The sequence below is a fragment of the Macrobrachium nipponense genome, chromosome 44 (genome assembly GCF_015104395.2).
Source record: "Macrobrachium nipponense isolate FS-2020 chromosome 44, ASM1510439v2, whole genome shotgun sequence".
NCBI classification, from domain to species: Eukaryota; Metazoa; Arthropoda; class Malacostraca; order Decapoda; family Palaemonidae; genus Macrobrachium; species Macrobrachium nipponense.
Genome location: NC_087221.1, coordinates 11,413,169 through 11,438,149, shown reverse-complemented (window position 1 = coordinate 11,438,149; position 24,981 = coordinate 11,413,169). Strand labels below are relative to the sequence as shown.

Sequence of the window (24,981 nt, the reverse complement as noted above, 5' to 3'; positions counted from 1 at the left end):
TGGTATATGGGGATCTTGGCAGATTCAAAATTGAAATATCTATTTGCAAACGGATGATTGGATTTTGGTTGAGAATTGTAAAATCAAAGGCGTCTAAATTGTCAAATGTTTTTTATCGTTTCCTTAGAATTCTGTACGAGTCAAATGAGTATAAGTCTAGTTGGATCCATAAAATTAAAACTATCCTTGATTCATGTGGCATGTCAAATATATGGGAACATCCAGAAAATTTCAATCGCACGTGGATAATAAATAGCCTAGAAATGAAACTCAAAGATATAGAGAGACAACAGTGGCATGCAGAAGTAGAAAGAAATATATTGTGTAGTAATTATAAACTTTTTAAGACTGAATTTGGCCAAGAAAAGTATGTTATAAATTTAGATATACCAGAAAGAATTGCCCTTAGTAAATATAGGTGTGGTACCCACAAACTTCCTGTAGCAACTGAAAGATATTCTGGGCAGGAAAATCAGCACCCTTGCAGACTATGTAACAGCATTGAAGTTGGGGATGAATATCGTTATGTTTTAGTTTGTCCTGTGATTAGAGAAATAAGAGAGAGATACCTAAAGCCCTACTATTGTAGAAGACCTACCACTTTTAAATTTAATCTGCTCCTCAATACAAGTAGTGCTAGAGAATTGAAAAGGCTTGCAAAGTTTGTTAACCTTATAATGTCTTTATTTTAGATTTAATGCTTCCTAGGATTTTCATTATTCTGGTATTATTTTCGATGTATGTACTTTCCTTTGTCAGAATACCTTTTATGCTTTAAATATGTACAGACGGCCAACGAAGAATTGGCGTAGTTTCTTAATTCATTGTTCGTTATGGAAATATTGCCATATGCAGGTGCCAGATTATTTACTTAACAATAAATAACATTTCCTTTCAAAGGTGCTATACTTGAAATAAATTACACTAAAACTGAGTAGACTTATGCAACGTATTAAAGATAATTATTTTGCAAAGTAAGGAAAATATATACCGATGGGTCCACGATTTCTAATTTTATTTTCAACTCTAGCGTCGTGACAGCATACCGAAGATTTTGAAGTTGGCTTTGCTGCCGCTCGAGTCTTGACTCAACAAATCGTACTGCACTGGGGTGTTGTCATATCGTCTCCTACAGCCTCTAAATAATACATCAAGGCGTTAACATTCTTTGAAAACGATGTTTAGTTAAACTAATTTTGTCCTTGATCAATAAAATAATTTACATGACACATTTAGTGGGCCTAAATTGGACTTCTGATTTTCCCACATGATTAGCTTAGGTCTATTTTCAGCGGTATACTCTCTCGGATACGTAATATTGATGAATATTTAAATCGACAATATATATATATATATATATATATATATATATATATATATATATATATATATATAGATATATATATATATATATATATATATATATATATATATGCTTTATTTGACTATCCCCGTTATTCTTGTTTTATTAGCCATGTTCGCCTTTCTTCTTATCCTTTTCATAATTGCTTAACATAATTAACTCAGACCTAGCTATTCAAAGTCAAAAAGCAATCATAAAAAAATCAAACGAATATAATTCAGTCTTATTTTTTATCGAATTCCTTGCATATCATCCTGTTTCATTTGGACACCTTGGAAAGCTGTGGGAGTCAAAACTGACGAATACATCAAGAAAGGCTTACTTTCCTTAAAGCTTTCTTAGGTTGATCTTTCTGTAGCTATTCACTTCTTCTAAATAGAAATTAATTCAAATTAGTTTCACATGTATACCTACTAGCCCTACTTCCATAAGCATATTATAAGTAGCTGAAAGGATAAGAAATATGAAAGGTGACGTTCTCGTTTAAGTCTATTTTATGTTTTTAAGAAAAACCTACTGCTTTAATCAAGGGTAGCTCTTTGACGGCTACAGGGTGTAACACGAGTGTATGCACATATTTTGTGGAATGAAAGATAAAGTTTCTTTGAACAGAAAATATTTTATAAACATGCATTTTAAGGCGTCCGTTGTCGGTGCGGGGAATTTTAAAATAACCGTTATCATCAGTGGTGCTTTCACGAGATGGAGTTCGTAGTGAGAAGTCGGATCTAGTCACCTGAGATGTAGAAGAGAGCGGAGGTGGCGTATAGGAGTGATGGAAGGATTAGGCCGATGTTAATAAAGTATCTCCCAATAAAATGTATTCTTTAGGTTTTGAAGAAAAAAATGCATGCATCATTGAAACCGTTTCCATCCCTATCCGTGGTATTCACTGGTCAACGATAAAACACAAAACAAAAAAAGAGTAAACCTAACTGAATCTCTCAACCGTCAAAGATAAGTTTGGTTATTCATTAGACTTATGCATTAAACAAATATTAAAGACTTCAAGTGTAGATTTTAAAATCTCTTCCTCTCCATCTAAAGTATTCATCAGACACCAGTCATAAGCGTAGAGCTAGTTATTATTCTTGGTTCAGCAATGTCGTGACTAGGGCACTAGAATTCAAAGTTCACAAATGAATGTTGCTCAGCAACATTTACACTACTGTATTTTCTTGCTCTCATGTGGTGCTTCAAGGTATTCCACCTCTAGGCCCATGTTCTAAATTTTGCCGTTCTTTAAACAATTTTATTTATCTATGTATGATTCTCTCCGGTGTATTAAGCTTTCTTGATATCTCTCCAACAGGAACTTGCACCGAATCCAGTGCAATAATTCTCTTGCTCATCGAAGGATGTTTCTTAGACCGATAAATGACACATTGACAGTAGATTCCCGTGCACACAACATCAACAGCAATAGTGAGATCGCCTGGTTCACACTGTTAAGATATCGTTTTTTTTCTTTTTGTTTTTAAATTTGATAGGATTTTGTGAGATTCCAATGTTTTCTGTAAAATTTAACAAATGGAATAGTTCAACTACCTTCAACTTAATATTGAAATGATAATTTAAGGACTATGTTTATGCGATACTACTAGTGATAGGTATCTCCTATCTATTTGGTAATGTATATCTATGGTTGTGATATGACGTTTTTTATCACTTCGTTTCGTTCACGTCAATTTTGCTATATGGAAAATAGGTTTACACAATAACATAACATAATGTTCTAAAGATATCAGTGACTGTTTTTAACGTCATTACACATGATTTCTTCCATCTTTGAAAAGAAAAATAGATAAATAAGGCATGAATCGTGCGTCAGGCAGGTGAACGAAAAATTATGAAACTCTGCCACGAGTTTTTTGGCAGACAGTACTTGCTAAATATATGTGTACATAAATATAGTTGTAATCTATTGGTCTCTTCTTTTTGTAGTTTTTGTGTAAAATATATATATTTGTGTAATTTTGTAATTCTCATACCCCGGAAGGGGTCGATAGAATAAAATTTGCCTTTGCCTTTGCCTTTGCCTTTGCCTTTGCCTTCTCCATAAAAAAACCAGCCGGCAATCATTTCTTACTTTATGCACCACATGTACTAAATTCAAAACCATAAAATGCAGTGTTGGTCAAGTTTTTTCTCTCTCTCACACTGTGGACAGCTACTGTAGTCCTTCGTACTTAGCGCAAATGTTTTTGAGCAAAGTTAAAATGTGTTAACCTTCTTTGAAGGTTAAAATTTACACATAAGAAAAAAAACTAATTTCCTTAATGATTCCCGTACCTTCCTTTGCCGCTGAAAAAGAAAAAAATTTTCCTCTCTCTTCGTAAGCACTGACAGTTGGCTTTGTAGGCCCTGACACCTAATTCTTTTCACGTTCAAAAGGCCTCCGAATGGAATAATGTCTAACACACAAAAAGGTAAAACGGTATGATTTTAAAATATATCCCAAAACTAATGGGCGCCTCGTGGAGGAAGCAAATGCCCTCTAAATGGTGAGCAAGGACATTCATATGAGGTCATGGCAAACGCCTCTTCACTCCTGTGGAATCTCTGGAATATAACAGCATTCCCACTGCCTTGCCTGGTATGAAAGTCATCAAATTGCCAGAGACATAGGGTTAGCAGCCCCAGGTCCTGCGTCAGTCGTTGCAAAAAAACTGAAAGGGCACACACAAGCATACATACATACATACAAACATACACACACACACACACACATATATATATTATATATATATATATATGTATATATATATATATATATATATATATATATATATATATAATATATATATGCGTGTCCTCGTATCAAATGGATGGCTACATTTTGATATATATATATATATATATATATATATATATAATATATATATACACACATAAATATACACTCTGAAAGTATTACACAAAGATATAAAAAGCCTTACAGGTACATCCAACATACATAAGTAATACGCATACATCAGATAAAAAGTACTCAAGTATCTGAATTCAGTAAACCCAGCGATTACTCAAGATAAAGTCGACGAGGGGAAAAAACAGAAAAGACCTGCAGACCACAAAGCGCGTTAATGGCGTCGAATTAATCACGGTCTTCGGGCAGCCGCTTCCGGACGAAAGCGCTTGCAACTGTGTCGAATGGCGCTGGTGGGAACAAGTCAACCATGCTTCCAATTCTTCACGGTCCTGGGAAGAAGAAGAAGAAGAAGAAGAATAAGGAGAGAGAGAGAGAGAGAGAGAGAGAGAGAGAGAGAGAGAGAGAGAGTTGTAAGAAGTAGAAGAAGAAGAAGAATATGGAGAGAGAGAGAGATAAGTTTATCTGAAGCAAACACCCGCATTCAATGTTGTAAGAACAAAAAACGAAACACAATGATATGATATATGAAAAGCACACAATCTCACACAGCCAGAGAGAGAGAGAGAGAGAGAGAGAGAGAGAGAGAGAGAGAGAGAGCTCTTATAAGTTCTAATGGGATTGATTTGAATGAGGAACAAAGGACCCTGATGAATCCTTGAATTACGTACGTACAGAGGCCAGCGACACGGGAGACATCGTAATAGCTACCAAATAACGGAATAACTTTTAGCATAAGGGACATTCAACTTGACAATGTTACGTAAACAGATGCAATATTAATGCATGTATTATTCTCCAAAAGCATTCATCATGATTAATTAATGCGAGGACATCACAGATCGGGAGCGTCGAAATCAGTAAAATATTTTGACTTAACACATTATGCTGGATAAAAACAAGGCGCCTCTCTAACATACATAAATGAGATTCCAATAAGCCAAGTAGAGTCATTAATCACTTGATGCAAATTCATTGTCGCTCACTTCAAGTCATAAAACGAAGATGAATCTTTTTGCTTGAGGGAATCAATCGAATCTTGTTAACAGAAGACGTCGCTGGAGGGGGAAATGTGAAACTAATTGGTTTACAGGGATATTACCTTAATAAGGCTTCCCCTCATGACTACTTCCAATAATTAAGGATCCTGCCTAACAAGGAGCCTTCAGTTCCAGACCGAGTCATGACCACGGCGCTTCGAATATCATTTTGCACCTATTATTCCACATCTGAAATGGTTCAGCGAAGAGAGGTAATGTATAAGAATACTAAGAAGAGGCAAAGCTGTAATGAGGCGTCAGTGTAAATGAAAAATAAATGGTTAACAAATCTTTAGAAGCTTTGCGAAATGATTTCAAAGTTGGTTCAGCAAGTGTAAGACGAATGTCGTGTTGATTGCTTTAGCTGTTTACATCTTCACGTTATTTGTAATACATTTTGCCGTTAAAAACGTGATATTTCGTAAATAAATAGCTTCATATGTTGACAGATCCCTCCTTAAGAACTGGAGAGTGATTTGAGTTGATGACAATTTTTATCTTATAGTAATTCGATAGCCAAGAAGTTACGATTTGTACATTATAATCATCATGAGAAACTTTGACTCCTGTGGTGGGCAAATCCCCGGCGAAAATTTGAAGCAGGCTTGGTCAGTTCCCAAGTTAACGAGCGAGTCTAGGACGACACACACATGCATACGTAAAGGTTTTACCCATATAATGAACATAAAAGCAAATTTCTATTAATATTGAATTACCACGATTTTCAATACCTCCAATATTATTCTCTTACGTTCTTTTTCCCCTGCCCACAGTAAATGTTTGTCATTCCTATCGGGTTCCAATACATCTTTCCCCTCGATATATTTCTGTGGGATCTCTTCCCGCAAAACATATGATTGCTGTCTTCCGGCGTTGTTTTGGAAGGTCCTCTTATTACCAGAATACGACTTTCTTTCCCTTCATGAAAAGCGAGTTCTCCTCCAACTGCATCAATTCGAGCCTCCAACTCTTCAGTATTTCGGAAAACAACACTATTGAAACTCAACGAATTTTCCAGGGACTGGGTGAGCTCACAAGCAAACTTCTTATCCCATTTCGGACAATAATATAATGCAGAACATCGAGGCTATACAACGACAATTGTCCTCTAATTGGGAAAAGCCGAAGAAGAGGTTCCAGACCAGGATTAGTATATTTACAACCTTTCGCAAGAATATGTTCCACAAAAATTTTTGTCCTTGAGACGGACAAATATAGAATAAAAAATTACACAAACACACACATGTATATACATATACATATATATTACTACATACATACATATAATAATATATCTATATATTATATATATTATATATATATATATATATATATATATAATCATGCAAAGCATCTGAGTATGATTGTATTTATGAAAAATTTCGAGATCGCTGGAAATTGAAATTAAAAGTCTGTTAATTCTTCAGCGATACTTTACATATCATTTGTACTCTAGGGCTGTTCGGGAAGTATGAACCAAATTTCTAAAAGTGAAGATGAAGAAGTGATTACACAGACGACCCCTTTAATCATAGTGTTGCTTGTAAAACCCAAGATCTCTTTGAAATCTCTGTACCACTACAGCAGTTAACTTGAATATTTTTAGAGTAAAGACGAAAATCTTCGTTCCACTTTCGTCAACGTCATATACTTTGCTTTAATTCCCTACGAAGTTGTTATTCATATATTTATACAGAAACATTAATAAGTATGTACATATATATACATGTATATATATATATATATATATACATTTATATAAATGCACTTGTATGACGTAATTTTGGGAGACAGTGTAATAAAATACCATAAACTAAAATCTCGAACCGTTCCTAGATTACAAAGCTCAAGTTTAAATACACACATACAGACACACACACACACAGGCACTTACAGGAACTGCTAGGTAAAAAGTAACACTTACCAAGGGAACAGTGGTTATTCTAGAAGTGAAACGGTCGAGTCCTCCTGAAAGTAATGAATTGAGAGTTATTGTCTAAATGTGTTGTTTTCACTCGTCTATTTCAATAGTCTTATTTTATGTACAAAGACTGACAAAGAATAAATTAGCAATTCGTAAACAAAGTAGTAAAAGATTAGAGCATGGAGTATGGTGATGCATGGAAGTAAACAAAAGGGATAAGAAGATAAGGTGCAGATGCCAAAAAAAAAGAAAAATAAATACAAGTGGAAGTTTGCAAAACAATGAATATGTACAAAAATGTGCAAAGTAAACAACTAAATCTCAAAACGAGCGAGAACACGATGTTATGAAAGCAGCCAAATACCATTTCATCCTAGTTTTTAACAGTCTTCTGTTATTTCTATCTACCTATCTTTCTATATATAATATATATAATATATTATTAGTTATACATATATACATATATTATTTAATTAAATATATAATATATATATAGATATTATATAGCATAATACATATACACAGTTACATTATATAATGATATATATAAATATTATAATATATCTATATATATATATAACATATAGACAATACCACATATTACAGTAATATATATATATATATATATATATATTATTATATATTTTATATATATATAAATGTAAACTGTGTACTGCATATGTACATATGTATATAGTTATATATGAGTATATATATTATTTGGGTATATATACATACATAAATGAGATTAAGTAAGAGGACCTGCAGGTGGAACAGCTGCACTGACAAATGATAGAGTCGTTGGACAGCAAGACTGAAGGAAGCCAGAATGGAGCTAAAGTTAAAAGACAAAAAACAAAATTAAATAAATAAATAAATAATATAATATAATTGTACAGCTAAGGATCGGAAAGTTGCTGTAAACACCCTATAGTAGTACCTACAGTGCAACACGTGAGGTAAACTGACAGCACTACCCCTACGGATCATAATAAATTATCAGCTATGCCATCAAAGAGTTCAAATAAATTAATGACCATATGACCGAACCTGTACACAGAAATACGCATTTGCTATGCGAGTGTAATTTCCTGCTGCCACAAAATACTGATGACGACGACAGCACCACCATTCCATTGCTTGCAGATAATGAACCAGCAGCTAATCTTTCGCCGAAAAATGTATTCACTTGCATATTCATTGAAGCTAAATATATCATAAAATGTTATCTATGTACATGTAAACAAGTAAAAAATACGCCGAAGTTTCTTCGGAGCAATCGAGTTTTCTGTACAGCCGCTACACCGTATAATCAAGACCACCAAAAATAGATCTATCTTTCGGTGGTCTCGGTATCATACTGTGTGAGCCGCGGCCCACAAAACTTTAACCACGGCCCAGTGGTGGCCTTTCCTATATCGTTGCCAGAAGCACGATTGTTGCTAACTTTAACCATAAATAGAATAAAAACTACCGAGGCTAGAGGGCTGCAATTTGATATGATTGATGATTGGAGGGTAGATGATCAACACTCCAATTTGCAGCCCTCTAGCCTCGGTAGTTTTTAAGATCTGAGGGCGGACAGAAAAAGTGCGGACGGACGGACAAAGCCAGCATAAGAACTACAGATTGCATGAACATAAACATTTGCATTTACACTTTGGTAAGATACACAATTACTTCCATCTTAATCTAGTTCCTTGGTTCAGCAGATCAAACAAGTGGTCGAATTTTTACTTCGGTGTATCTTAATTAGACCTCAGTTACTATTTTGAGATGTAATTATCAAAAAGGCTCAAACAACATTTTTTAATCAATGAAGAAAAAACCCTAAACTTTCATGTCAAAGTTCTTCAGTCTCTGAGCCAAAAATAGATTTTCTCCTATATTGAGAGAGAGAGAGAGAGAGAGAGAGAGAGAGAGAGAGAGAGAGAGAGAGAGAGAGAGAGAGGTGTTTCATCCGCTTTACCACTATCCCACTTATTCCCACCTCAATCCTTTTATTCCTCCAAGTCCTGTGAACTTAATTTTCTTTTAAAAGTAAGTCAAAGGTATAAGACTTCAATTAAATTTGTCATATTTTTTCAGTTCCGTTGTGTTTTATCTGTTTAATTCCGTATTAAGGATATATACTATTATTGGTAGACTGCCAATTCATACTAATAATAATAAAAGCATCGAAAATCAGTCTTGCAGTAATAGCCTTCTCTATACGCAGAGTTTTGACATTCTCCCATTTCTTACATCAGAGCGACTAATCCACGGTTGAAGCAAATATTCATCCGACAGCTCAACAATACACTTGACAACCCAGAGCCAAACGTCTTAAAAATATCAAGGAAATTTTGCTGGTAATCATATTGTCAATGAGAACCCGGTATAAAGAGCTATAAAGAAAGCAAACAAGCAAACGCATATTATTTAAAATTACACCTTGTATACAAGGGTCATATAAAGCCTCAATTGCTTACTTATCGCTTAGCATGAGAGAGAGAGAGAGAGAGAGAGAGAGAGAGAGAGAGAGAATTAGTACAATTTCTTCTTCTAGTGGTAAGGCTTCATTTGTTTATTTTCAAGACCAGACCTCTTATTAAGCAGTGTTGAAGAAATAGCGTATCTTGGAATCAGTAAACATTAATTGAACAAAAGGATGGCGCAATGCCATTAGCTATGCTACAGTCAAAACTTACATATATCTCCAACAAAGGCTGATCATCACGTGAGTTTTGCCCGATGACTTTGTATTGGAAGTTTCATAAAAACTTGAATTAATATTCATGCAATCACTTTAACAGGCAGCCAATCAGACTAACTGCTCTAAGATGACATAACTTTCACAGTATAAAAAAAGGTGTAACGAGGTTACTGTCATGGACATGCTGCGCTATATACGCCTTTAGAATATTTAATTGGTTATGACATTCCTTCTAGAACGAACTAACTAACTCCCATTATTTTATTTTAAAAATCTTGCCTTTGAGGTTTCCGGTCCTTTTGCCTTGATTTCCTGATGCATGTGTCATTAATGAGTAATATCTCATGGATGGATTATGAAGCAGGCTTCATAAGGCCAAGTTTAAGGAATCCAGATTCCGCGTTCAAGTGCTCGGAAATATTCACATATATCTTTTTCTTCGCAATATCTAGCTAACAAATATGCAGGCAAACAAACTAAACCAGAATCATAGCCTCCTCATCGGAATAATAATAATATTAATAATAATGGGAAAGCAATCCACAGTAGTGCGCCTGTTTGATTTTCTTATTTAAAAAATGACAGGGCTGGAAACTCTCAGTCTCTCTCGAGAGTTCACAAAGGCTGGATGTACGTTCCACCTCTCCTGAAAGACGTATCCCTCAGAAGGGGTGGAACATACATCCTGCTTATGTGAACTCTCAAGAGAGACTGAGAGTTTCCAGCCCTGTGATTGGCTTATCAACAGCCAATCAGGAGCGTCGTAAGGGACTGGCCTAGATATCAGATGCACGGGTGATGTGAATCTACTATAGTATGGATTTACTTTCCCATTTCATTGAGTCATGTGATAATGAGTTATCTTTGAATAATAATAATAATAATAATAATAATAATAATAATAATAATAATAATAAATAATAATAATAATATCCATTATTATAAATACTAATAGTAAACAAAATTCATCAACAAAAACCGGAGTAAAAGAGTAAAAGCCGAAGCAAAATTCAAGGAACAGAGAACCACACACGAAGGGAACACAAGCTAATGAGTCCCAGTTCCCACGTCCATCCAACACAGACACCTGGGGCCTCGAGAGAAAGAAAACGAAACTGCTGTAACACCGGTTAATAAGGATACGTTTACCCAAAGCCTGTCTTGCTATTCTTCGTCTCTTCCCCTAGGCCAGGCTGGGCTACTCACTTGCCTCGCTTTATATTATGCAGGGCTATATACTAAGTATATGAATATGAATATGTATATAAATGTGTATATATATATATGTATATATATATACTACATTATATATATATATATATATATATATATACATTATATATATATGTGTATACACACACACACACACACACACACACATATATATATATATATATATATATATATATATATATATATATATATATATATGTATATATAATATAAATATTTATATATATATATATATATATATATATATCTATATATATACAGACACATTTATATATATATATATATATATATATATATATATATATATATATACTTTGGCCAATGCCTTTTTATCTCATCACGAAGTAGTTTGATTAGATAATTGTCCCAGTTCTTTTAAACCACTGTTCTACCGACGTTATGTAGATGATACATTTTTAATTTTTAGATCTGAAGAACATGTACCCCTGTTTCTTGATTATTTTAACTCAAAACACCAAAATATTGAATTGACTTCAGAAGTAGAGAACAATAATACTTTAGCTTTCCTTGACGTGCTCGTAAGTAAACACAGTAAACATCATTTTACAGGATACCAACATTTACATGACTCACAACTAAATTTTCTTCATTCATCCCTATAGTTTATAAACGCAATTTAGTCTGTACACTTGTGACCCGTGCCTTTAACATTTGTTCAAATTATTTTAGTCTTCATTCAGAATTTCAGTTTATAAAAGAAATGCTTCAAAAAAACGGTTTTAATAATGCTTTCATAGATACATATGTTGGTAAACAGCTAGAAAAGTTATTGTTCCCGAAAGTTTCCATTTTAAAAGCCAATAAAGCGGTACTGTATTTTACCATGTTTTTCTATGGCAATACGAGTTTTTCTGTTAAAAATAGACTACTAAAACTTTTAAGAGAATTTTATCCTCAAGTTAATGTTAGGGTAGTGTTCAAGCCTAAGTATACTATTGGTGGTTTGTTCAAGTACAAAGACATCGTACCCCCAGAACTACAGTCTCATGTTGTATATAAATACGAGTGCAATTGCTGTAATGCAATTTACGTGGGGAAAACAAAGCGCCAAGCACGCGTACGATGGTTTGAACACTTGGGAAGATCACTTAGGACAAACAGGCTGTTAGCAAAACCACCATTCAGTGCCATACGGGATCACGCAGAAAATAGTGATCACCCTCTAAGGTTAGATTCATTTTCCATTCTCTCTAGTCGAGTGGCCCCCATGGAGCTGGCAATAGTAGAAAGTCTCTACACTTTAAAGTTGAAACCTTCCCTCAGTAACAACGAGAGGTCCACGGAGATGCTGTGTTTTTAAATTTTTAGTGTGTATGTTTGTATGCCTTCATGATGCAGGTATTTATTTTTTTTTAATTTTGCTTCCTTTCCTTTTTTATGCTTGTACATTTTTTATTTTTTTATATATATACAAATGTAACCTTTGTGTAACATTTCTTCATTCTAATGATCGATCGTAATTTAGTGATTTTTAATTTGTTTTTCTTCTTTCTGTGTTTTTGTATAGACCTGATGATGGAGACAGTTACTCCGAAACCGGTAGTCATAAGAAAATAAAGGATGTTTTATGTACAAGTGCTGGTTTTACTCTTTCTATCAAGACTCCGTTTTCCAAGGGATAGATCAGTTGCAGATATATATATATATTACGATTAACGTTATCACTCATTAAAAAGCTACATTTCAAATGGTAATAGCATTGCAATTCTTAATATTGCAATTCATAATAATACACCAAACTGGAGTTCATTGTAAAAAGGACAAAACTATATATAAAACGAAGGATATAGTAAAAACAAAACCTGAAATGAAAATTTTTAAATCAAACTTAAAATGAAAATATACGCACCAGAAGACGCATATTAAAAGAACATGAGTGAAGTTGCAGCTACAATTCTAGTCAAAGAAGGCTTGATCTTAGAGGAACACAAAACATCTAAAGTATCGAGGTCAGCACTCAGCAGCAAACCGAGCAGTTCAAACAGAAATATCTTCAGTATGTAAAGCGTGGCCACTTTCCCGGCTGTGTTTTCGAATTCCTCTATAACTAGGTCTTCAAAGATAATTGACAGAACGAAAAGACTTACCGAGTATTCAAACCATCTCATCAAAACTGATCCCGTAGTTTTTCCAACGTCTTAGTCCTCACATTTATCATTCAGACTGCACTGAATGCTTGTTGGGGTAAGGCCTTTAATTCTAGGGAAATTACCGAATCTATTTTGCAGGGTGAAGTAGCTAACTGACAAAATAGAAATTAGCTGCTTTTCGAAAATCGTAGCGATGGGTTCCAGTAAAGGTTAAAGGTAAATAGATAACAGGTTGCTTTACGTAGCGGTAGTTCCGGGTTGTTTGTTTACATATTTCGAAAGTTTTTCACCAATGTATATATTCACATGTTTCAAAGGCGAGTCATTGTTATAATTCAAATTCATCATATATCTCAAAGGTGTAGCTGATTAAAATTTAGACATAAGACCAGTGAAAGCACGCTTTCGAAAGACGGAAGTGTAAAACCTATTAAGATTTGTTACCCGGATATTTAGGAAAGGAAGAGTTTTACTTCTTTCAATATCTAATATGCTTACTATTATGATATTAAAAAGGAAAACGAGCAATATGGTAACGGCTCTTAGAAATTAAGGTTTCATCATCATACGATGGAAAGGACGAACTAGAACTGAAATCCTCTTCATGTTTATGACGAATATCTCGAGAGACTTTCAGTGCTCTACTGCAAAAATGAATATATTAAAAAAAATACTAAAATATTCCTAGATATCAATTTTATTGTGCAATATTTTCACACAAAAAAATCTGCCTGATATCAGTTTGATTTTGCTATTCAAATCTAAATAACTGATAATGACAAATTCTTTAGAGAAAACATTCCACCTGGATGGATGCAGTATATTTACACTTAGTACGTTGACACCCCTACAGCTTTTCGTCGAATGTGCAGCCCTCCCTGTCGTTCACAATCCTCCACTCGCTCCATCTTTTTGTTTCTCTCCTTCGAACAATCAAGTGGGTGAGTTTGAGTAAAAGCCCGTTCGAGCAAGTCAGGATCAAAAGTCCAGGTCTATTTGAGCAAATCTGAGACCGCTTCCAGGTCTATTCACAGAATCAGCCCAGAGTCTTTTCTGTTTATTCATTCTAAATCACATCAAGCAAGACAGAGTCCAAGGCTCTAAGCCAATCATCATTAGATTTTGGTCGAAGTAACGTCACAGACACCAACGAGAGACTGGGCGAAATATCTTCAGCAGCGCGTCGGGTTACCAGGGACTAATTGGGTCCGCCTGATGGATATTTATATCACATAATCGTCCCTCTCTAATTGGATTGGATGATCTTTTATCTTCCCGTCAGAGGGTGGAGGCCAGTGACCTTCGCTGTGGTGCAGTCAGATATATCTTCATCAATCTGTCCACTGAGAGTCCGGCCAGCGCCTGTCGTGGCCCAAACCATATAAGGAAAGGGACTTCCATCAAAAGCCGCCTTTCTTTCGACGTGAGCAAAGGTTGCAATGCTTCAGGTCAACAAAGGAATATGGTATGAGTTCATGGGCAATTCCATAACTCAGTTGTACTTTCGCAAATACACACACACACACAAACACACATACTATATATATATATATATATATATATATATATATATATATATATATATATATATATGCATTAAGCTACAAATGTCTTTTAATATCCAATTCCCTCTACCTCGGAATTAATATACTTTCATATATGTTAACCGAAGGGGAATTTTTTAGCTGATAATAATTTCGTCCTCTCCTGGATTCGAACTAGCGGACAGAGGAGAAATCAGGACGAAAATATTATCAACTAAAAAATATTTTAATTCCGAGGTATAGGGAACTGGATATTAAAGAACATTTGTAGCGTAATGCATGTACATGAATCCCGGTGATGTGATAAAAATTCACACACACACACACACACACACACACACACACACACACACATATATATATATATATATATAGATATATATATATATATATATATATATATATATATATATATATTATATATATATATATATAATATATATATATATATATATTAAGAAGTATATATACTGCATTATTCACTTTCGGCTTCGGTGATCTTTATTGCTTTTGTAAACTTTTATATAAACCAATTTATGAATCAACTGGTCGCACGCATAACAAAAAGAACAAGAGCAGACCCGCAAGAACTCGTGTAACAATAATGGCGACAACAGGAACAATCCAAAGGAAGCAAAGAGATTCCACTGCCTTGAATTCCAGCAAGGTCGAACACGTAGTACCAGCACCAAATCTTACTTCACTGTGGAACATAACATCGCAAACACCCGCATAGGAACTAATTAAATTCATGTTGTATAATAAGAAATAAATGAATAAACACAGCGTGACTCGGTAGAAATGAAGTGTATAGAAACATTAATTCATTTCTATTGTGATAGTCTGCTGTCATTCTTTTACCATTAAATAAGTGTCAAAGTATACTTAAAACGTAGCGGCAGTTGTGAAGATTATGACAAATACAAACAATAATCCATTATCCCAAAACTGCATGCAAGATACTACGCGAATCGTGCATTATGTGTCAAGGGAGTCAGTTTTTCAAAGAGGCTAAGAATTATTTGAAGAGAGATAAGTGAATATTGTCCTGTTTTCCTCAAACTCAACCGTTTATGTGAAAAAAATGATTAGCATAATAGCTCTTAATCTGATGTATTTATAGACAGAACATTTTATATGGTATTTTTTTAAAAATGATTATATCATTTATGTATTATTTATATCATAACATATTCCTTATAAAAAGTGAAAATAACATGATTTTCTACAGACACATTTGTCGAAATGAATAATGATTCACCACCCTTAGCATGGAACGTGTCAGTAATGTCTCGCTGACATATAAGCTCAGGTACGGATAATTTGTCATTATGTCTGAATGAAGTGTATATTAAAATTCAGAAATTATTTACCAAACAGTGAATTCGACGAGCCAAGAACGAAATTCAATATTTAGGGATAGCATTAATTTTCGTTTTTAGATTTGGGAATTTCAAGTCGTTCGTCGTTTATTCCCGCTGTTCGTGTTTCCTGATTATCTGTGATCAAAAGAACCGTCTGACTGAAGGTCTTGTACTCTACAATATATTCTACAATGCCGATGCATGGCTGTAGCAAAGAGGTACTTCTCTTCTTTTAAAGAACAGCAGCGAAGTCTTTTTCACCTTTGATTTTCATTGTGACCGGCTATCATTTTAAAGCATCTATTAAATTTTTACTCCTTTTGAGTACTTGCTCATTCGAGATATAAATCGTATGGTAATGTTTATCTTATCTTCTCCAGTATTCGGCTATGCTCAGACGACCCATACCTATGCCATCAGAAATGCAAGATCGTGGAACAGAAAGAACTCAATATTACAGAGACGTGGCATACAGCATTGCCATGATCACCTCTAGTAACGCCAAGACATCCAGAACACAAACAACACAGCTATAACTGAAATTCCCAATCCTTTCCCGAGCTATGAAAACTGGAAGACAGAAACTCCACTACCGCCATTCGTTGTCTACTGTCATTCATCTCCATCCATAACAGGACGGCAAGGATTCGAGAAGAAGAAGAAGAAAGAGGAGGAGGAGGAGGAGGAGGAGGAGGAGGAGGAGGAGGAGAGAGAGAGAGAGAGAGAGAGAGAGAGAGAGAGAGAGAGAGAGAGAGAGTCATAACAATGGATTTGAGAAAATCCGTCAAGACGATTAACCAAGAAAGAGAAAAATATACGACAAAATCATCAACTTCGAAAGTTAACTCACTACTAAGAAGAGAGAGAGAGAGAGAGAGAAGAGGAAAAAATATTACCTCTTTAACGGCGAGGTCGGGAAAATCCTAATTTTCTTTAAGATGATGGAACAGTCCATCGAAAACGGCTTCAAGAGGAGGCCAACTTTCATTACAAATGGAAGCAGGAGTCACAATAACTGAGAGAGAGAGAGAGAGAGAGAGAGAGAGAGAGAGAGAGAGAGAGAGAGAATTACGTTATCTATCATAAGGTACTTCAGTTCTCTTATGCAGGAAACATTTGTTATTCTTTCAAAAGTAAAGAAATGGAGGTCAACAGCATCTGCTCGCACTAACTTAAATCTATGCTTCTGAATGAATCATGGAATTCCTCTATTTTCCTGATGAAATCTGTGTGAAAAGAATCTTTTCATCTGGTTGTTTGGAAACTGCAAAAAGTTATTAAAATCGTATTTACTTCTGGAGGATCTCGCTACTTTCATTTAGTATATCGGACGGTCCCTTTTTAATAACTAGCCATATTTCATAGTTCCACTGACCCCTTTCTCCGGCTCCCAATCTTCCCCTCTCTGTCTCTCCAAACCACTATTTACATCCAATTCCTGTGGCATCACATCAATCCATCATCGTCCAACATTAAAAACTTTCTTCGAAAACAAATTTAATTTGTGGGTCTCTTGCAATCACTGATCTATTTTGCTGGAACCCACCACCCATGCACGAGTTGCTGCTAGACGCAATTTTCTCTTGAAATCAAATATCTCCAACTTTCCTGTTTTTCTTAAACCATGATCTCAACTCCGGCATTGTCATCATTCCATGTCTCTTCTCCTCCTCCTATTCCTCCTTAGTTATAATATTAATAAAGCAACAATAATTATTATCATTATTGTTGTTATTATCCTTACTGTTCTTTGTTTTCCTACTAATGGTAACCACAGATCAACACTCAAAGTATCCATTCTCTCTCTCTCTCTCTCTCTCTCTCTCTCTCTCTCTCTCTCTCTCTCTCTCTCTCTCTCTCTCAACACACACACACACACACACACAAAGGACGATTTATATCAAAATTGTTGACTCACCCTTTCTCTGCAGTGCTTGAATGAAAAAGGCAGATTTTGTGGAAATCTGCAAACAGGGAGTTTTATGAGACAGTTGTTTACAAAAAGACCAGTCGAGAACCATTTACATAATAATCCAATCTGTAATCCCTGCCCAATGCGGTCCACATTCTTTGGAAATACAGAAAGACCATTTCGGAAAAAAATTATCGTGTTCTTTAACAGTAATCGACAAAACCAATGATTAAACAGGAAGTCTGGGTGGGAAAATAATTTATATAAATAAGGAACCAAATAGAAACTACCAACACACGATCCATTCATTCTTTAAAGAAAATTATGCCCACCTTCTCTGAAAATGTTAGTAATTATATTATAAAACAGATGTATTTTTGAAAAAAATCCATAATGATGTCCATCATGGCTGGGTGATGTATGGAAGTAGAGCTCTGTACGGCACAGTGCTGCCTTCTTATCTAGAAATGCCATTATTATCATGATTATTAGTATTCCTGTAAAACATAATTCCAGTTAACACTTTCAACAAAATCTTTTTTATCTGTAAGCTAGACGCATGTATCTAATAGCTACTAATAATACCGTAGATATAAGTAGCATTAACGCCAATAGTACTAAAAAGAGGAGACCGCCTGAAATAATATCAAAAGGCCTCGAGGGACCTGTTGGTAGTTCATCTTAGATCCAACAGTCACGGCAACTAATATTGCTGGGTCAAGCTTCACAACCAAGGTGTTCAGCATAATGAAGTAAATAATATAGATAAGAATTTCAGCCACAAAAATATGGTTCTAATGGAACTTCTGAACATAAACTCGCTAATACTATGCGCTTTTTCTCCATAGGTGGGGTACCTCAAAAAGGTGTTATTCTTCTGGTTTCTCAGTAATTCTAATTCCATGAAATGTTTACACCATGGCTGCAAGTAAATACAGTCGACTTCCACAAGATGCGTATTTCACCGCTGAGGTCAACAGAAACAGTGGAGTTTTCAAGAAAGCGGCCAGAGTCGTTTCCTTTCCATGCGAATTTAACTTTATAAGTCGAGGTTGGAGTTAGCGTGTGTGTGTGTGTGTGTGTGTATACATGTGAGCGCGCACGCACCTGCATGTGTGTGTTCTGCAACAAATTTTTACTTCAAGTGAAGAAACCATATTACTACATCATCAGCAACCTTGTCCCTAACCTACACCTCTCTTCATTTACGTCCTTACTGTACCTTCTTCGATGTCCAAAATCGTCGTGGAGTCAAATTATGAAAAACAAGTCACTAAGTCCTTCCTGGATATTTTAAGCCACTGATTTTAGTTTACGAAACTGAAGAATGCTTTGAATATGGAACATAACTCAGGTATAAATGAAGACAGCACTCAATAAGGAGTGCGGAAGAACCAACTACTCTTGACTCATTAATACTACAAACATGGAGGCAGGAGAGATTTTGTAATGAAAGTGAATCCCTAAGATGAGGAAATGTTTCCCAGGCAAATCTGAAAAACTGATTTAATTTGTACTTGAGGGAGCTGAATAAGGGATGATAACTGCTGTCGAAGACAAGAACAAACAGTAATGCATAAAGATCAATCAGAATTTCAAAATATTTGACACATTTAACTGTGTAAAAATAATCTTAAAGTTTTAGAAAACGATTCTTGAATGATAAAGTCTGATTTGCCTTTTGACACTGTAACATTTTCCGAATTCGTTAAGGAAAGAAAAAGAGAAAGCGTGAAGAAGATGGAGCTTAGGTAAAAGGCTAATATCACTTCAATATAATATTAGGACATTCAAATTGCTATTCAGCTACTTTAATCCCAAAGGGAAACACGTATACACTTGAAAGCAAAGTGAAACTGAATCCATTTATTGATATAAAAGTACGTTCAACATTTTATCTTTCACTCTCATCTGTTTCCCATTAGCTATGATTAATGAGAAGTCGTGCATGAAAAAACTAAAACGGAGACTGATTACAGCAATCCAAACTGAGAAACAATAATATGAAAACTTTTTGCTCACTTTCTCCATATGTGGATCATGTGCATACATACATACATACACAATGTATATATTATATATATATATATATAATATATATATATATATATATAATATTATGTATATAATATACAGGGAGAAACGGAGAGAGAGAAAGGTGGACGTTTATTAGATATGTTTACACAAACATACCTATATGGTTATACTGATTCCATTTAATACCAGTTATATTGATATTCATTGCTCCGTAACCTTACTTTTGCCTATATGTAGGCTATCCCTAACTTCTTCCTGAAATTGCTTTCAAATTCTTCCACTAGTTTGCTGTTTCTCTTCACTATCCCTAATCAGCACTGCATCATCTGAAAACGTGAGCCACTCCACACTCCATATATACGGCCCTTTATCCAAAAAAAATAAACAGCCACAGTGACATACTACATTCTTGTCTCATTTAGATTTCCACGTGAAAACAGCAACTTTCCTACCTTAAAAATTTAGCAAACAATTCATCTGCATTACGAAATTTTTTTACTGCTGTCCATTACTCATCTTCTGCAATACAGTTCCACCTTCGATACACTCCATACCGCCCTTTTATCTAATCCATTATAGGCTTTTCGAAATCATGTACGCCACATACAGCGATTCCACTTATCGTCCAAAATCGCACATACATATCACTTTCATACTTCACACTTGATCGCCCATCAGTTCATCCATCATCTGTGCTGGTTTCTCAATCAAAATCAATATAGCCTCCTTCTTAACGGTCAATTCTGTCATCTTAGCGTTGTAAAAAGATTCTATATTATTCCTATTCTCACCCACTTCTTCAGAGTCTTTCCCTTATCCAGATACACCTTACACACACTGGTCAGCCATTCAATATAATTTCCACCACCATACTGCAGCTTCCCATCTATAATCCCATAAGCCCCAGGTGTGTTTACATTCTATTTTTCTTCTTCCACAGTCACTTCCACAAGCAGTCTCAAATTTGAAATCATCATTTCTCCTGACAGAGTATTCAATTTTACTACTATTCTATCTTCCACTTTCTTAACAAAGCTTCCAAATATATTCAGTTTTATACTTGGCTTCTACTTTCATCTCATCTTCCTCTTGACCACCTGATCCATCCACCTGTATCATTCTTTACACATCCCATTTTATCGTCCAACTCCTGTTTTCATTCCTGCTCCCCACCCAACTGAAACTACAAATGTTCCCTGCTGACTCTATGAATCCCATCATATTACATATTTAATATTATTCCTTAAATTATGTATCATTAACAGTATACAGTATTTCACTCATTTTCTCCTTATACGATCTCACTTCCTTTTATGAAACCAACTTGTCTGAATTACCCTTACAGATACATTTTAACCCTACCTCTTTAACCTGACTTTTCATGTCTTAACTTTCAATCAAATAACGACCAAGTGCATCTCCAGCCACTCCTATTCTCACCAATGCACTGATCATCTTTATTCTTCATCTACTAATCATTTCATTCTCTTTTTCTCATCATCTTCTCTTTGCAAAGTATACTTATAACTTTCTTTTGGATATCATATATTCCCAACAGTCAAACCTTTTTCCAAACACAATTCTACTGTTCCAATTCTCATTTAGTCCCACATAGAGTCACTTTTCTTTTTGCCTACCCCTTCATGCAAATTACCTAGCACAACCACCCTTTCATGTTTTCCAATCCCAGCAAGGTATTGACTCAGGTTCATACAAAAACGCTCTCTGTCAGTCAGATTCCTTTTTAAACCTTATCCATTTTCACAATTGTAGAACTAACACATCTGAACATCTTTGCCCACTCTCAGCGTCCCTTTGACACTAAGAGTACTACACATTTTCTAGCTCTACATTCTTTGCTACCCCAACCGCGATCACTCGATAAGTATTCATACTTGAATGCAGAGTCTCTCTCTCTCTCTCTCTTTATATATATATATATATATATATATATATATATATATATATATATATATATATGTATATATATATATATATATATATATATATATATATTATATATATATATAAGTCTATCACATTACCGTGATTCATATACATATATCGAACTACAAATGTCCTTTAATATCTATTTCGCTCTGCCTCGGAATTAATATATTTTCATAAATGTTTAACCGAAGGGGGAATTTATTAAGCGATAATAGAATTGGCGATCGACAGGCGCGAACCATCGACCTCTCAATTCCAGGACTGCCAGTCTTGGAATTGAGAGGTCGATGGTTCGCGCCTGTCGATCGCCAATTCTATTATCGCTTAATAAAATTCCCCCTCGGTTAAACATATATGAAAATATATTAATTCCGAGGTAGAGCAAATTAGATAGTTAAAGGACATTTGTAGTTCGATATATATATATATATATATATATATATATATATATATATATATATATATATAATAAAGAGAGAGAGAGAGAGAGAGAGAGAGAGAGAGAGTCTGCATTCAAGTATGAATATTTATCGACGTATACTTTAAATATCAATACAAAACACCCCGAATTTATTATAATTGAGGACAACTCTTACCAAAAAGAATTATATTCTGCACGATAAGTGGACCTACAAGAACTTGAATCGTACTTATGCCTTCTATTGGATGGTGTATAGGTAACTCCAGAATTATGTATGCTTTCTACCATCAAATAGGTTAAATGCACATTTTCGAACACTGGGCATGGTAGGTGAACTTACATAATTACCTTTTTTTAAGGTATTCCCTAGGCAAAACGTATATTCAGCACGATATATATATATATATATATATATATATATATATATATACATATATATAATATATATATATATATATATATATATATATATAAAAGGAGCCCATAAAACGCCAAAAATATAGTACTTACTATCTATATTTGGCGTTTATATGGCTCCATTTTTAAGATGGAATTCTTTTGTAACAGAACATTTTTACCAGTTTTATATATATATATATATATATATATATATATATATATATATATATATATATATATATATATAAGTATATGTGCAAGCGCGCTTGCGCTCGCAAGCTGATCTTTGAGAACTTCCACACATGTAATCATATTGAACAAAACTCAGATGCCAGGTGATCTCTAAAATGATATCGAGCTGATCAACTAATTACTCGTGAAATTGAAACCCTTCCGTCCATAAGGAGAGATATGTGCGCCATTAGTCACCCTCAGTAAACAAATTATTAATGTCGAATTCTCTCATCAATCTAGCATGGTGAGGCATTAATGGATTTTTCAGCCTTAGAGCTCTTCATGCGTTATCATAACTCTCACAAGCGAGAGAGAGAGAGAGAGAGAAAATCACTGCAGCCAGTCTGAGACAGAAAACTGAATAAACCATAAACATGTAAAAATGATATAATAAAAACTAAATCTAAAAGGACGAAAGCTGCACTCTGAATTATGAAAAAAGGATTAAAACTATTTTTTTCCTAAAATAATATATGAATCACAACGAAAGCTCTCAAAACTTTTGTCGCACCGCTACAGCTGTATAAATAATAGATAGGACCACGTATTATCTCACGTCTAAATATAAACGAAAGTCGGCTTCTATATTAAAAGGATTATGGTCTGTTAATGGGGGGAAATAAATTAAAATTTCAGTTCATGCTAATTAACTGCTGATCCTGTTTCCATTCAACGAGGCTACCACCAGATCAGGATCTAATCTCAATAACCTTGTTTACATTTTTTGGATCTTTCCTAGATAGTGAACGCCAAGAGTTTTTGCCTGGTATGCATCCACCTTTGTGGCGTGTTGAGCACAAACCCGTTGGGATCACCGTAATTACATAAACAAAAGATTGTAAATATCCTAGAGATGTTGACCCCAAGGAAATATTAGTCCTGAAAAACGACCCCGAAAACACTTGGGGGTCAGTCTCTAGGAAAGATTCCTGTTTTTTTCACAAAAACACAAACTCCACATCTGGTGTGCTTGCAGTGCAGCAAAATATGATTTAGTATTATTTTAATAATGCTACATGGATTCTGCATAAAATTAGAGTACCTAATACTGGTTAAATCATGGGGGGCATTAACTTGGTAAGGCATTCGTGGAAACTTTCATAAAAAATAGCCAAGGCATTGCACATGTTACATTATTTGATGCTACAAAAATTAAAAAGTAACTCTGACCTCACATACATCTCAATGATAAAATCACCCTGAAAGTTTAAGTGAAAATTTTATAACATACTTATATACTTGCGAGATATAAGAACATGCATATATGACGCGCATTTGGGGAAATTTAGGCAGTCATCAGGGCAATGTCAGCTCACAGTACAAATCTAAAGTCGAATTTAAATTTGATCAGGTCCATGAAAATAATATCAAAAGATCCTTAATGGAATTTCTTTAGATAACGTCAAATGTATTCACACATCCACTTTTCAGTGGCCACACATAAAATGTGTTTCTGCAAAAATTTGGTAATTTGGTGTATGTATGTATATATATATATATATATATATATATATATATATATATATATATATATATATACATATATATATATATATATATCTGTGTGTGTGTATATATATACATACATATATGTGTATATATATATATATATATATATATATATATATATATATATATATGCACCAGGTGTTTCGAAATTAGAGGCCCCCCTTCCACACAACAAATGGAAAGTTATGAAGTTTTTTGCTATAGCCTATCTCCAAGTACATTATCTTAAGTTTCTATTAAGCTATTTTTCATTTTACATTTCTTGTATTTTCAGACTGAGTGACGGAGTTAGATACACTTATGGCTAACAACTAGGAGGAAATCAGATGGATTGACCGAATCCAGGCTATAACCTTCAGAGAGGCCAGGGATGCTGGCG

The 24,981-nt window shown here is 34.5% G+C and overlaps 1 protein-coding gene across 5 annotated transcripts in view; it reads right to left on the bottom strand.

Annotated features, from left to right (window-relative positions):
- The window catches only part of LOC135204025 (adenylate cyclase type 8-like), a 973,771-nt gene that overhangs the window by 325,486 nt on the left and 623,304 nt on the right, over window positions 1-24,981 (bottom strand). For all 5 annotated transcript variants that reach the window (XM_064233960.1, XM_064233961.1, XM_064233964.1 and 2 more), the window contains exon 3: window positions 7,194-7,237. The gene's annotated coding sequence lies outside the window, so the exon portion shown is untranslated. The remainder of the gene's footprint in view (window positions 1-7,193; window positions 7,238-24,981) is intronic.